This window comes from Rhamphochromis sp. 'chilingali' (assembly GCF_963969265.1).
Source record: "Rhamphochromis sp. 'chilingali' genome assembly, chromosome: 14".
NCBI classification, from domain to species: Eukaryota; Metazoa; Chordata; class Actinopteri; order Cichliformes; family Cichlidae; genus Rhamphochromis; species Rhamphochromis sp. 'chilingali'.
The window spans coordinates 32,635,372-32,652,210 of record NC_137941.1 but is presented as its reverse complement, the minus strand read 5'-3'; the positions used below and the strand labels follow the sequence as shown (position 1 = coordinate 32,652,210).

Below are 16,839 nucleotides of genomic sequence, written 5' to 3'. Positions count from 1 at the left end.
CGCATCCAACCGTCTAAACTTCACAGATGAATTCGAGAGTTTCGAAAGTGCCGTCAACCTGGGCAAGATCTTTAAAAAAAAAAAAACAACTCATCTGTGTTTTAAAAGATCGCTACATGTAAATGGTTCTTATTCTTCTGAGACAGTTACATGTTGGAATCACAGATGAACAGAAAAAGCTGTAGCGGATCATTTGTTCCATTTCATCTCCTAAACAGTGCCAGCGCTTGGTTCCCAGATCGTAGTGTCTTTTCAAACACTGATTACAGTCCAGAGAGTGAAGAATCCTCTCCCAAACAAAAGACAGGCGATAGAGCCTGATGCAAAAAAGACACGCAGCTATAATTAAATCTATTGTGATGTAATTGGAATAAAAAACATCTCATATTCTGTATAATTGCTATGTGGTCTTGCGGCGCAATTTGTAAGCTATGGTCTTCTTGAAGCATAACCCAGGCAATATGCCAGGAAATTTTTGCGATGAAAATAAAAACAAGACTGATCGCTGGCGGAATTATTCCCCGCCCTGACACACATCACGCCTCCGACGCCGCATTTAGAACTCCAAAAGGAAGCTCAACACCCTCAGACAAGCGCCCGAAGGGGCTGTGTTGTGTTGTAATTGTGATATAATTGCTCACAGCAGAAAAAGAAATGTGGCTTCTTGTCTTCATGTAATACAACAGCTAAATGATTTCTTAATTTTTGTTCATTTTCTCATTAGTTTTGTAAATGAGCAGTTTGATCAAGCTGAGCTGTAAATTGGAGGCTGCGGTGTGGATATCTTCATCAAAGCATGCGTGTGGATGGGTTTTAGAATGTGCCGGAATCTGAGCATCCACAAAAACTTCAAATGAACAGCGTGAACAAGTGCCACTATCAATCAGCTCCACAAAGAGTACGATTCCCAAAGACCTAATTACCAGTCTAATCATTAACTAATTGGTGCAGGATGTTTAGCCAGATACATTCGCACTTTTCACTTAAGCCTTCACACGTTCATCTAGGCTTGATTCTATGTTTTCACATTAACAGAGAGCAGAACTAATAACACCTTCTCAGTCAGTCCTGTTCTCTCATGTTGGTGTGAGGGAACACAAAAGACCCAGATACTGAAAATACGAAGAAATCTCCTCAGCCCCAAAGCTCAAAGTAATTAATTCTGTAAAGGCACCTAATTCAACCAAAAAGGAGGAGGTCATCCTGTACAAGAATAAGAATTACAAGTAATCCCACTTTGATATCTTGAAGTGAACGTACCTTTTATAAAGTGGGCATAGAAAAGAAGAGGGACTGAAATAAAATCCAGATGACCTCAAGGCACTTTGTACTTATATTATCACACAAAGTCAACTGAAAGACACTCACGGGTGAGAAAGAAAAACAGGTTTACTTTGTGTGCTTAGAAGAGAGGTGAAAATGTGCCCACAAAAGTTAAAAATGTAAGTTAATGGAAACTACAAAGCCTTACTGGCCAGCTGGAGTATTTCAGAGGTTTTGTTAGTTCATAATATGTCTGTGTGATTTAGAGCAGGGTGTTTTGGTCTACTCCCATATGTCCAGAGAAATGTAATAATTTTAAGTTTTTAAATAAGCTGTTGTTGTGAGAATCCCTGCAGTTGACCATCCCTTTACCCAATCTACTGTAAGCTAGTACAGGGAGATGGTAAGAAAAGGATAGACTGATCAACACAAAAACTGTCTGTGCTTCAATTATTTCAATAAACACACAAATTACTATTGGATTTACGTGAGGGTGTGTCATATGATGTGTGGTTCTACCACAGATCATGAATATAAAAATAGCTATAGCCACATATGGTATCACATATGTTTATGTTAACCACCTGCTGCTGGAACATTGTTATTTTTGGGTACCAGGAGTAACGGTACTTGTTATCCAGTTTTGATGAGCACTCATCAAAACTGTATAAACTGTAAAAAGTATAGAGGATATTAGTTCTTAGATAACTTCACTGAAATTGTTTCAAATGATAACAACACTTAGATCCCTTCTAGTTTAGTGATTTGACTTAGCTGAGGTGATTCCTAGCACAGAACTAGCAGCATAGTAGGCACCCTCCTGTCACTCAAAGTAGCTGTGCCTCTAATAACAAACAACTTTATGCCTGTTCCTTTATTTCCCAAGAGGTGACCAGAGCGGATGGATCCGCATGACTTATTTGGAACCCTTCCATTTATCCAGGTTTGGGAACATCACTTAGAGTGCGCTGGCTTGTGTAGCTTACTGCCATCATGTTTATTTTTATTCCCGTGGGTATCACTGGGCTGCAATTTGACTTTTAGTCTTGTAGCTAGGCTAAGCTAGGCTACGCTAAGCTAAGTTAAGCTAAACCTGTCTCGATCTCTGTATTGGACACACTGACACAAAGCAACTCTGTCAACACCATAGCTGCAGGGATTTGCTTGCCACACATTTTGTCGTCTGCTCATGTCCTCACTATGCAGGGACTGTGGGATCAAAAAGTTTGAACATGGCTAAAACTGTGATCGTATGTAGGATAAACAGAGATGTGTGTGCATTATATCACTCAAAGCATATCCAGAATTCGAGCCCATCATAACATATTTACAACATAAATAAATCATTTTAAGTTAAATTCAAAAGGCAAGCCGTTATCTTTGCAATTGCTGTATGGTTGCGCATTTCATTTCATCAAATAACTGATGCGAAAACAGGACACAAACCCAAAGTCCAGCATAATAAGGTGCTTTGATTAAAAATGGATTGAACTATTTCCTGGGTGTCCCTCGAAGAAGAGAAATTGATTTGGCTCAACAATGGTATTCCCGCACGTCCTTAACAGACTCTGATAATCAAAATAAACTCATACATATAATATAATTCAAGTCCCACTGTCACAACTCAATTCATCTAATTAAAGTGGCAGAGAAAAAGATGAGATTTTAAAGCAAGTTGGCAAACTCACACAAAGCAGTCACGACGATCAAAACATCTTACTGACATCAAGAATGCAGGAGCAACATCTGGCTAGTTGTTAAACCAGATGCATGAGCTCAGACTGGCAGCCATCATTTTTTTATCATTGGCTTTTCTTTTTTTAAGCTCGATATATTCCTTTTATCTATGTTTTTTTGCTGAGGCGTTTCAAATCCAAGTGCCTTACAAACACCTTTGTGATGGAAATGGATAATGAGCTTTCCCAGAGGGGTTAATCAAACCCATTGTTCGGCAAGAATGAAAAGATGTGAAAAGATGTGAAGGGGAACTGATTGATTGTGTGGTTAAAAAAAAGGGAATTGCTATCCCTTTCTCCCGGGCATTTACTTGTTTCCTCCTTGATATAGGAAGTGATTTATTTTGACAGTTACCTCATTGAGTTTATTTTATCCAAATGAAAAGTCATTCTTGTGAACTCAGCAAGCAGGAGAGGGAGAAACAGAGAAATGGACAGGCGCAAAAAAAAAAAAAAGAGAACAGAACATGCAGTGATTTTTTTTTTTTAAAGACGAAGAAAAAGATAGCAATTTTAAAAAGATATCAAATTAAGAAACACAGGCATAAATGTGTGAAAGTAGCGGTTAAGAGTTGTGACTAAGCTCCTGGCTGAGAGCCTGGTGGGCTTGATGTGACCCCTCAGTGGAGGAGAGAGCACAGTCCAGCTCTATAATTAGAAAACACACAGTGCCACTAATCCTTACTGAATGACTAAAAAGCAGACAGCAAGTTTGCTCCACAGGTTGTGGAGAGTGAAAGTGGTGGTTTAAAAAAATCTAACAGAGGAGAGAGTTAAGTTCTACTTGTGGTCTGATTTAGGTGAGGCTGATTTAGCCCAAAATAAATCAAGGGTTTCTAATAGGATTTCAGATGTGTTAACACACTAAAGCTGGATTTATAGCTGTGCGTTACGTGGTTACGGGCTCATATACAAGTTAAGGTTAACATCACAACTTATATAGAAGAAATGTACTGTGTTTGATTGCCTTAAACAGCCTGTGTTTTCTCGGGGTAAAAGTAAGAGCGAGTTAAAGACAGGCAAGGTAATCTTCCTCACAGGAGCAACGGAGAAGGCACATTTTAGAATCAGCCAAACCAGACCACTAGGAATTCTGTTTGTTGCCAACATTTAGTGCCAATGCAGGAAGCAGTGTGCCCCCCAGAGATAAAGGTGTGTGGCCAAAGTACTGGATGAGCATCCTGGATGTCAGACTGCCAAAGACTGGAATTTTAATCCCATCACAGACTAACTGAGTCCGGTCCAAATCACATATTTGTTTTAAAGGGATATGTGACACCCTCTAGTTTTAGACCCTTGTGTTAAAAATCGAGTCAACGCCCTCTGTAAAAGTGAAGTCACAGGGAAAAGCAAACATTTGGGACTCTTTCTTACAGAATGCAGCAGATATGTACACATAATCCTTCCCTGATCCTCAGATGTGCTGAGCTTCCTCTCAGTTTGACTTTGTATGTTACATTAACTATAAGAAATGCTGTGGTTTCCACAGTTTGCTAGTCTTGGATGATGCACACAAGTCTAGATGTGTGTGTGCGGGCAGCCTTATGGCCTTGTGGCCACGTGGCTCCACAAAGACATAATGCACCACATATGCTCATGCTCCTCAGGTGGACTCGTACTTCAAAGATGTACAAAAGGAAAAACTACCTTTTTTTCCTGCAGCTGTCCACATCCTTGTCCTCAACAAGTCCTGAGCATAATCCCCATCTTAGCCAGCAGCTTATCATCAGAGGCTGATGACCCTCAAGTACATAAGCAGAAGACCTAACAGCCTCTCTTATTCTCTGCCTCCTTGTCTCCACATGTTTGGCATCTAATTCGATGGAACACATTCTCATTCCTCATGCGACCCACGATATAGCGATTTACATCTATGTTTGTGGAAAACAAAACTCATTCAGGATCCCTCTTTTTCTCGCAAGCTTGAGCTTTTTGTAACAAAATAGGGTCCTGTCCGTGATTTAAACGAGAGAAACCTACACAGATAAAGGATGAATAAAAAATTTAAATAACAAGTTTTATTAACACACTTGAATTCTTGAAGGAAAACCATTGTGTATTACCCTTTTTCCCCCAATTATGGAGCACGAAACGATGTAAACACCACGAGTCTGTCAATTAGTGACGCAGTAGCGCCGTCTTCCAGATCGCTCTTCCAAACTAGTTAATTCGCAGGCAACATTTTAAATAAAGAAGATTTCATCCCAGCTGTTTCTTATGTTTGCTTCAAAGGGTGAGAAGTTTCATATTCATATGCCTGTGTGGTTCCTGAATAATCAAGTAATCAAGGATTTTTGATAGGAGGAAGACAAAGTGATTGTTATCCAAAACACTGCCTCTCAGACTCCATCCCCTTCCTTTCAGCTCCATGGAGCTTGTTTAGAGACAAGGCGATTACTTCAGAGGCAGTACGGGGAGAAGGTAATGCTGTTTGTCAAATTAACAAGCATGTACACAAGCCATTCCAACACCTATTGTAAAGTAGTTACACGAGCAAGCGGCTTAAAATATGCAAATCAGCAATAGCTTAAGTCAACATGGCTTTTCATACAAAATGAAGATGGAGAAAAAAAACACTCATCATTCCACAATAAGCTTTGTAAAGAACTGAATAGTTCCAGATCCTGAGAGAGAAGGTTTGAGAGGGGAAAAAAGAGAAACACATTTAAGGATTTATATGTTTTTAAAACCTCCTCTCATTCAGATTGGCAGCAGCAGCAGTCAGCTTTCAAGTAGCTGCAGTAGACAGCTAATCATTAGCCAGTTAGCCTCTATTATGGCCTGGGATCCAGGCCTGGTGATAAAGAACCAAAGGACTGAGGGCTCACAGCTTAATGATCCAAAGATCAGCACAGGATTTACAGGCTCAGGGTTTTCTGCCACAGCCCCTGGACAAAAGCCCTCCTCCCTTTCTTCATCTACTTCAGCGGAGGGATTGAGTTCATAAAACCCGGAAACAATGTTGGAAAGTAATGAAATCTCCCACCTATCATGGTAAGAAAAATAAAATGAGGGAGACATCAATCGCTGAGGTAAAGCTTCCAGTTGATTGGATGATAAATAAAGGCAAAGTGCCAAGAACAAATATTTCACACACTAGAACTTTTGCGGCGCCTTCAGCAGCGCTCTTATTTAGTTTTCTTTGAAGAGTTTGACATAATAGCTCATGGAGCACCCTGGCTTTACTTGGCATCGGATGAAAACTTAATTTAACTGTTTCAGACCCAGAGGATCAACGTTCGCTGAGTGTGAGCTACCTGCAAATGTTTAAAACAAAGCTTGCCGGGGTGCCGATTTAGCTCACTGGGCTGAGCAGGTGACCCAATATGCAGTAAGGCTAATGCAGAAGCCCGGGTTTAAATCCACCAAATCTGTGGCTATCTACTCCGTGACTCCCAGCTTTCCTGTCTTCTCTTCACTGTCCTGTTGCAGTAAAGACTAAAAAATCTGCAAAAAGTGTATGTAGAAAAAAACAGCTTCCTTCACAGCTTGTAGTGGATGCCATACAGAACTCAGAGACATTTATTTGTTGCAGACACTCTGCAACTACTGAAATCCTTCGCACAGGCTCAAAGGATCTGACATTTCTTCTGAAATCAGCCCCTCCTGCTCACTTTCAGCGTTGGATACAAGACACTGGAATTTTTCAGTTATCTTAACTGCCTCTTGAAACATGAAAGCACTGACCAAGTAAAACATCCACAGCCATTTCTTCTTCTTTGTACTTGTTGATAACTGTACACCTTAAAGCAAAACCACAACTCTTATATTTTTAAGCTAACTACTGAAATTTGGCGGAAAAAAGGTCAAAGGCTGATTAATATTTAATCAAATCCTGACAAAAAAATATTTTATTATAAAGAAATAATAATAATAAAGCAGGAATATGAAAGTTTATCTTAATCTAACAGCAAAAAAACGTATTATCATTATAATTATTATTATTCCACTAAAAGACTGGATCTAATTTAATTCCTGCTACTGCCGTGGAAATCTTCAGGAATGTCTCAGTCAGGGCCCGGATTTGCTCAGCGGCTCAAACCCTCGATGAAGCCAAATGATTACATCATCAGCTGGCACGTGATTGAAGATCACACATCAGCCTTGGCCCGAGAGATTCTTTACTCATCTCAAGAGAACCTCTCCATCACCATCATTGCTGTCACCATCCCCCCGATAGGGCGTGAATGCCTCCTCTGTGAGTCAGGCCAAGGATCTGCCAGTGGCCCCACTTTCGCAAACTGAATAGGCACAGCTCAGCCACGTTTTAAGGCACCCTAATGTACCATGGCTGGACCACAAAGGCAGCGTGGTAATTTGCCAGGGATAATGACGCTCCCTTAATTCGGCCCTGGGGGCCACAAACAGAATACTTTAAAGAGCATCCCCGTCCAGGGATGAGACCCATGTCTTCCCACCCCCATTTTTTTTCTAGGCCTCTCTCTCCCTCTCAGTCCAGCCCTTCCATCTCTTATTGGCCTGAAAGGAGCTTGTTTTCTTCCGGCTTATTGTTATCCTGAACTAAATATCAGCAAACAACAGCGGGGCTGGAGGAGACATCATGCCAACCACGATTGGAGCCCCTGATCTCCTCCCAGAGGGGCAGAGAGAACCAAGACAAACGCAGTGGAGCTTCTTCAAAGCAGCCAGAGAGGGAGCACTGCTACTCTACTCCATTGACACATATTAGGGGGAGATATTTAGGCCACAAATTGAATTGAATAGAGAAAGTGAGCTGAATGCATGTGCTGAGCAAGGGGAGTGGAGCAATAGAAAATAAGCAAATTCCAGGGATGGCCTTCAGGGATATTAAATACAGAGAAAGAAGTGGTTGAGATTGGAGCAAGAGCAGTCTCTACTAATTTTAGGAGAAATTGGGCAGAAGATAAAAAGGGCTTGAAATCAAAACCAAGATGATAGATACACTTGAGACTGAATAAAGCCACAGAAAGCAAAAATTGAGTGGCATCACTTGCTTACGTTTTAATAAAAAGTATCCAAACAGCCTTCATATTTCACTAATTCTGATTAAGTTAGAGCTATTTAAATACTTTGTGCAGTGTGAACAAATACGCAAGGTTAGATTTGCAATGCAATGAAAAGTGCTTTAATATATATATATATACGTCCAGTTGAGTCAAGGTTAAGTCAATAAAGTTGCTACATTACAAATAACCCTATTATATATTTTATGAGAATAAAATAAAAAAATCAATGATGCATAAATTCTGATTTTAGGAGTACAACATTTTTGCTCAGTCGCTCAGTAAACAAGGTCATTTTCTCCGAGGGGATGCCAAACATTTGACTTTCAGCTCCTCAGTTTGACTTTCTGTTATCCAAGGCGTTTTTTTGAACTGTTTACGTAACAATAGGATCTAGTTTACATAGCTGAATGAGCACTGGGACAGCAAAGAATATGATATCCAGGCAACAAAAAAAAACAATCTCACAAATAGGGATAGATTTTTATTAGATGTTGTTTCCTTCACTTTGCTCTCCTCCACATTTTCACAGATTTGATAAATGACTAAAAGACCTTCTAAAAACTTTTTTATGTCACTCTGGCTCATGTTCAGCTTCAGTGAATATGTGTGTTTGTGTGTGTGTGTGTGTGTGTGAAGGTATTTGAGACAAGTTAAATGAAAGTTTGAGCTCACTCTGCATGCCATTGTGTTTAAAACATGTAGGCCAACAGTTTTCTCACCACCTCTGTTCATTAGCACATGCTCAAGGCACGATCTGATATCGTCGTGTTGGTGTTGTTCCCAGATCATCATACTAAATGTTGTTCGAGGATCAACATTGCAAGTGACCAATCAGAATGTTGTGACATCATACTTTTGCGACATTGGGAAAAACCGCCGTAAAACCAAAAACTGTACTTAAGCTGCGAGAAACCGCCTCTGTCCGCCGATCAACGGACCCTGACCCTAACCCTAACGCTTTAATAAACGGTAAGCAGAACTGATATTGTCCTTTCAACATTGGAATTTCATAAATGCCCAAATGGCTTGGCGCACAAAAGAATAACGTCACAACAATGTGATTGGTCACTTGCGATGTTGAACCTGGAACAACATTTTCATGATGATCTGGGAACAACACCAACACGACGATATCAGATCATCCAAACTCCAGGAGAGCTTGCATATATTAAAAACTTAGCTTCAAACATGCCTACTATTCAGTTTTTTTGTAATCTGGATACCTTCCCTCAGGGGACAATCACATTCCAACTGTACTCACCAACATAGCTATGAGATTTAAAAATGCCACGTTAATAACACATTTAGAAAAAAACTGTTGTACTTTGTGTACATTTTTGTGCAATTATGGACAGACTACTTTCTATAACTGCACAAAAAGCTGCACTACACTTCCCTTCACTCTTTTTTTTTTAACAGTATAATTAATTTTTTCTAGTAGAAAACCAACATTTTACTTAATTTTCGCCACAGTTCATCCAGTCATAGGGTTTAATGTCTAAACCTAATATGGTGACGGGCCTTACTGACACGGTTTGGCCGGATGATTAAATCTGGCCCTGACAGTTTAAATGCACAGCAAGTTAAGAAAACACCAGGAAACATTTTTAAAAAGAGAAACCACTTCACACAAAACACAAGGGAAGTGTTTTGGGGGGAGACGAGAACATGAAGGAACAGCTCCAGAAGTGACAAGCTAACAGTGAGCAGCTAATAGCAAATATATAAGTTTAGTATTACATGACTCATGTGATTAAAATACACTCTGACTGCATATTTCTCTCCCTCACAACACTGATGAATCTCCACTTCGTTTTCTCTCAGTGCATTTATTCGTGTGTTTCAGTTTCTATATGCAAAAACAACCCCCACCCAAAAAAACCACTATAACACTTCCGTTGTACTTTCTGAGTTTTTTCCTACTTCCGTTGCCTTTTGTGTGCTTTTGCAGGGTTTGTCTATTTGCTGGTTACGTTGCAACTCTCCGGCCCACCGTAGAAATATCTTAAAACGTTACATAAGATAAACTTTCAAGCGTCAGGTGTTGATGGACGGAATAATGACCCAACTTTCTTGCTCTTGCTACAGCTGAATTAAAAAAGGCATGTAAAAGCTCTGAGAATGGCCCCAGCCTGCTCTGGTGAAGGTGATTTCAAAAGATGATTATGCACTCATGTCACCTGTATAATAATTTCACTGTGCTGTGTCAATTAGGCACAAGGCTGTCGACGACCGGAGTGCTTCGCTTTCACATGGAAAAAAGTACTTTTGACTATCCAGCATCAATTTGACACTCACTTATTTTATCCTTGTCTTTATTTTTTGTTGGCATTGTGCTGTTTTTAACTCATTTTTAAGTACAACAATTCGAGTTGTAGATAACTGATGCGTGGCTTGTGCATCATAGTTTGATTGATTGAACAAGATGGATAGAAATAGAGGGACAAAGAGAGGTGGAAAGGTAAACCTTGACCGTTAGCAGCCTGCATGAAACCCCTCCACCCCTACCTGCCCCCACCACTTCTGCTTATCCTCCTCTCTTCCGCCTCTACTGCAAAACTCTCCCCACTGCCTTTCAAATCACTTCAATCAGTCAGAATAAAGGACTTTCACCAAAAAAGACTGCCTTACTTTTACCACAAAGGCCAGTGAGACTTCTTTTTGGTCTTGGGGGGAGTGGAAGACATTTAAATAAAGTTAGAATGAGAGGAAAAGAGTAATTGCTATCCTTCATCCACAAGACCAGAGAGAAATGTTGTTGTTTCCCAGGAAAAAAATTGAGGATAAAAGTAAAAAGAGTCAACTAACTTGCTGCACCACTGCATAGCAGCAATTCAGAGAAGGATATAGAAACCAGTCAAAGTAGTGCATGAAAATGACACGGAGGCTCCAAATGAAAAAGATTAAAGTGTACTCACCAGCTAAGCATCACTGGGGTGTAGGCACAGGGGGCTGTGAGGGCCGTCTGTCCTTTTCAAATTGATTCTGTTAGAAGGGGAAAGGAGACAGAGAAGGAAGGGGGAGGGGTGAGTGTTTCACTAGCTACTCGCCTCCATCTCATAAGCAGAGCGCAGAACCACAAAGAAGTGCTGGCGGTCTCGTAAACAAACCACTAACTTTTCAATGAAGGAGAGAAGGCGGAGCGGGAACGGCTTTTTAAACCCCAACCTTAATGGGGTTTGGGGGGCGGGGGGCTGAAGGGAAAGAGGGACCTGCGAGAGGCCTTTGTAACAACTGATGGCCTAACTGGACAATAACAAACCACCAAGTTCAGTATAGTTCAAGCACATTAAGCCCTAAACCTGACTCGACTCGCACAAACAACACAACCAATATGTGGCTCAACTGTAAACGAACACACAGATGTAAATGCAGCACACAGACGCCTAAACTGTGTCGAACCAAACACAGATGCTAATATACAGAGAGCACATTTGGTTCCAAGCTTTTTGATCTCAGTGCCACAGAGCAAATTGGAACAAATAGCCCTGGTTTGGTTTCTAAGGCAACCTGAAGGAGCAGCTCAGACTCGCGATCCCTCTTGTGTCGTCAGCTGCCGTGATATGGCTGCTGTTTCTTTCACTTCAACACAGAGGAGCAAAAATGAATCAAAGAGGAATGATAAAGTTCACTAATGATGATTTATTAACTGTACATCTTATAGGATGTTATCACATAAATGCAGAAATTAACTAAAAGGGCATTTAGGTTGGAACCAAAGAATAAAAGGCTTTGTTTTATAGTAATAATAAATATGAAGTGCATATCAAACTCTTAGTCAGCTAATTAAGCACCCAGTTCTTCGACCACATTCTCCAGCTTGATGCTGAGACACTTAAGAGTGAGAAAGACAGGTAGAAAAATACAGTAAAGAGGATTTTCCATGGAGCTAAGCCGAGAATTTAGGGCTGAGCAGCAGGAAGTGTCCGCTCACACACACAGAAACTCCCCATAATCTCCACTGTCAGTGTGGGATCAGGCTTTATTCACTGCAACAAGTGAGGAGGAAGAATTCTCATAAACTGCTTAGTCTGTGACCTAAAGTCTTATTCACTTTCTCTCACACACACACACACACACACACACACACACACACACACACACACACACACACACACACACACACTCTTACACTTCAATGTCCCGCATCTACACAAGAAAGTCGTGCAGACAGGATCTGGGATTGCATGACCCTGCTCAGATTCAGTATGGCTTTATTGACCACAAGTGGCATGAATGTGATACTGGGCTCGGTGCAAATCAAGCAGCAAAGCCGAGATTTAAGTAAGACAGATAACAATAGGTAACATCAGGGCCAACGTTTGGCTCCAGACCTCTGTGTGAGCACCTTCATCTTAGCGTGGGACATTTCAGATTCACCAATCGTGGTGCTCGTGAGGCGTTTCTGCAGATCAGGTGAAAAAAACAGAGAACCAGCAAGAGTTTTGTTGATAGCAGCAATAAAGACGTCACTCTCAGTCAGAAAACATCGAGACTGAAAAATTGCAACGGGTTTGGATGAAAATGGCACCGTTTTTTTTCTTTTGTTCTGAAATGTTTTGACAGAACACACGGAGAGACGCAGAGAAACTCGTCACCAACTGAAATATCGCAAACATCACATTTTCTTATTATCACTATTGGATTGAATGTACACTGAAATGCATGATATATCTACCAGCAGCAATTCGTGAAATTTATTATAATAAAAAATGAGTGCAGAAGCAGGACAGCGTGGTTAGCGCTGCTGTCCAAGGTCCAAAGACATACAGTTAGTGGGGTAGGATTAACTGGTGGTTCTAAACTACCCATAGATGTGAATGTGAGTGTGAATGATTGTCTGTCGGTGTTAGCCCAACATCAGATTGGCGACCTTTCCAGGTTGTACCCCGGAAAGCTCTCAGCCTATGGCAGCTTGGACCCTGAATTGGCTAAGCAGAGGAAAATGGATGGATGGAGTCCTGAAAGTATTTTTAGTAATACTGCGCAATACTGCAAATTTTGGTATATATTCAATGCCAAGTGAATACAGGGCCAGTACTGCTGATATTAATGCCGATACTTTTAACCTATAAAGCTTATGCAGTGCAGAGCACAGTGCGATGATTTATGAGCTGAATCATCATCAATTTGCACATTTTAATGACCACTAAATCACTGCGATTTTTTACTTTCCACAATAATGAGTTAACACAACAAAACACACCGTTCAGTTTTTCATGCAGTTTGAAACTGTGTTTGTTGGAGACCTGGTAGGTAAATGTGCCTTCCGCTAAAACACTGTGGGTCAGATTGGTTGTTTAGATGTGCTATAGGCTAGAAATCAAAATAAACATGATAGTCAACACAAAAAGGTTCAGAATTTTTTCATAGTGCATGTTTGAGCAATAGTTTTTCATTTGCAAAAAGTTGCTGCTAGTGCTGAACTTAGGGGATAGACACAAAGTATCAATCCCATCACACTAGTATCGGCCTGATACCAATATCAATGTTGGTATCGACACTATGGATATTTAGATTGACCTGCTCACCTCTAATGTTTAGATGTTTCAGACCCACACATACAGCACAAACACACAGAGACATATATACAGAGCAATTACAACAGATGCTGTCCATCTTAATTTGAATCTTATCTTGAATCCTTGAAAGTCCTCTTTCTTCTTGGTGGTCATCCTGTGAACTTATGTGAAGAACTAGTAAAGCTTTCAAAAACAGCATGAATCAAAGCAGACTGGAGGCACAGTCTCCAACCTGGAACTTTTTTTTTTTTTTTTGCAAGCTGAAACTTTTGCAGCCCACCGCAGAGCATCTCACTCATTTTCTGTCCATAAGAAGTGATTATCAACATTCTCCACGAGACCCAGCAGCGAAAATCAAATTCTCCTAATTAAGCTCCAGTTACTGGCAACTGAATCAGGCAGTTTAATGAAGACTTAGCGGGAAGCGGGTGAAGAGGCAAGTTACAGAGCGGCAGGAGTTCACGGCTCAACAACTCTCGATGTTTATCTCACACAGAAATGCACAGGAGCACAAACACTTATACACACATTGTACTTGTGCAGTTCAACATTCACCCTTTAGGCACTAAAGGAAACGTGTCTAATTAGGAGCAAATTACTGCCTGCAGCTTTCCAGTTGAGATCACTAGGTTGCTGTTGCTAAACAAACTTTTTTTTTATGAAGTTCAAATCGAACACAGCAGATCCCAGCAGTTACTGCAACGAGGACACACTACGTGATATGAGCTGGGAAAAGTGGCACTTCAAAGGCTCTCATTACTCTGTTATACAATCATGGAAACCTTTAAAGCCACTGTCATATCTTTAGACGTTACCACCAATTAATGTGCTTTTTACCAAACTTGCAACTTTTTTCCCCTAAAAATCGTTTGAAAACTGACACCAGCCCTTTAATTTTTTTTTAAATTCAAACTGACTTAAAGTTTGTTGTAATGTTTGTGAGCAACGGAGCAGGTAGCGAAGTGTTTGATCTATACGTGTCGACTAATCTAATCGATCTCAGTTTTTAACAGCTGATCGTGCACACTCAAGTGCAGCCTTCAGTTAGAGTCCTGTCACATTAGTTCTGCTTCTGTGAAATGTTGAAAATTTCCAGAAAAATATGCAAATTGGCGTGTTGTTCAGTCGCTGGCTGTGCACTCAAAAGATCATGAATCTCGCATAATTAACTGAGCGTCGGTGACTTTTGTGAGTCATGTCATTTCGCTGCTGCTCTCTACCGAAGTGCGTGCTATTCTTGACAGCGCAAAACAAGCAGAGGTGGCGTGCAACTGGCATTCCCAGGGTGACTCAGGCTGCAGCAGTGCTCATGGGCAAGGCAGGAGCCATAAACCATGCCAGTTTATGAAAATATTTTTAAAAAATCTGATTTTAAAGGCATAATGTTCATTTCGAATGGTAACAAAAGTGTAGACAGATTGTTTTAACCTGACCTCACACAGAGACAAACCATAGATTGCAATTTAGTTGGAGTGTTGTATGGTGTTTGGGTTTGCTTGCCTTGTTTTGTTTACATCAGCAAACAATAATGTGTCAACACAGCAGGATGACGCGCCTCAATTATGATTAGCTGTGTGGGAAAAAATGCACATTTCTCAAAAGCATCACTTCAGCTGTGTGTCATTAAACTTCACACTAATGTGGTTATCAACTAACAGACTGGTTGAAATACACTGTTCTTGTCTGCCTATTCGCATAACAGAGCAAAAAGGAAGCAGCCTTTAACTTTAACTGAAATATATAATCAGCCAATCACATGGCGGTATGGTAGGCATTTACATAGATGTGGTGAGCATCAGAATGGGGGAGAAAGGTGATTTAAATGACTGTGTGCTTGCTGGTGCCAGAGAGGCTGCTCTAAGTATTTCAGAAACTGCTGATCTACTGTGATTTGTCCCACACAACCATCTCTATCTCTGTTTCTCTGGGTGAAAATGCCTTGTTGATGCCAGAGGTCATAAGACAATGGCCAGACTGCTTTGAGCTGATAGGAAGGAAGCAGTAAGTCAAAGAACTACAAAGCTCAGATCATCATAAACAGGGTTCTTTACAGTGAGGTTACAAACCCAGTAGTAGCAAAGTGTACCTAATAAAGTGTCCAGTGAGTGTATGTCTTCTCTTCTTTGTATTAAAATTAATGGCATTTCCAAAAACAAGGCTTAATTACTTAATTGTGAGAAGTAAATGACTGATTTGTCTCAGAGGTTTTTACTATCAGAACAACATGTAGGAATCTTTCCCACTAATAACTAAAAGTGATAAATAAACACAAAATGAATTCATTTTCATTTTATGTATTTTATGTAAATAAAATAATAAACCTAATCAACAGGACACGGAGGGAAGAGAACGAGAGAAGGAAGGGAGACAGGGGCAGTAAGGCTAATAATCTACCACATCCAAGAGACTGGGAACCAGAACACACATACACACATACACACACACACACACACACACACACACACACACACACACACACACACACACACACACACACACGCACACACACAGAGCTGCTATCCGAAAGGTCGAGCCTTACATACAAGACGGTTTAATTTGCACAACCTGAAACCATGGCATCACGCTGACGGGCAAAGTCATCTATTACCCTCGTTATTATGCACCGTCCTCCTGTGTCCTCGCAGCCCACTGGCTGAGTTTCCAGCGCAGTTTCACATATCCTCGGCTTTTCATCATCACATCTGACACCTGTTTATATACGTCTTAACCTCTGACCTCACCCTCCCTGCTCTCAGAGACAACAGCGCTAGGTGAGCAGAGAGGTCGCCTCCGTTACCGCGAGAGTGGCGACAAAAGGTTACAGCGGCAAATGAATTGAGGACTAAATGTAAAGACCAGAGGGGGGAATAAAACTAAGGGTAGCCGTCCTGATCCAGGCCTCCGTGCCGTGTATGTTCTTGCATGTAAAAATGTGTTCCTGCACTCGACGTCTTGGTGAAAAAGCAATTTCAGATTTTGAGCAATGCGTATGTGTTTCTGATTGCTCAGTAAGCTCAAGTGGGTCTCTGTAGTAATTAAGTGGCACCTCCATTAAAGACGCTTTGGGCTGCTAATACATCAGTGTTAGTTTTAAAGCTGCACAGCTGACCAAACGGCTTAGAGAAATGATGGGGAGCTAACTATGCTATTTAAATTCAACAATCCTCAGAGATGTGACATCACCACGTGCAGAGTGCTCTTCCGCCGCTGAGTCCAAACACTGAATGTTAATGATGTCTCTGCAACAAGCTTTCATCATTTAAAAAAAAGAGAGAGAAGGTGACATTATTACTGCTACGATTTTATTATTTATTTTTTAAATCCCTTTAA

The 16,839-nt window shown here is 40.7% G+C and overlaps 1 protein-coding gene across 3 annotated transcripts in view; it reads right to left on the bottom strand.

Moving 5' to 3' along the window:
• The window catches only part of sema5ba (sema domain, seven thrombospondin repeats (type 1 and type 1-like), transmembrane domain (TM) and short cytoplasmic domain, (semaphorin) 5Ba), a 202,201-nt gene that overhangs the window by 151,177 nt on the left and 34,185 nt on the right, over positions 1–16,839 (bottom strand). For 2 of the 3 annotated variants that reach the window (XR_013974011.1, XM_080902212.1), the window contains exon 2: positions 10,906–10,972. The exons of the other annotated variant lie outside the window; for it this stretch is intronic. The gene's annotated coding sequence lies outside the window, so the exon portion shown is untranslated. The remainder of the gene's footprint in view (positions 1–10,905; positions 10,973–16,839) is intronic. 3 annotated transcript variants of the gene reach the window in all.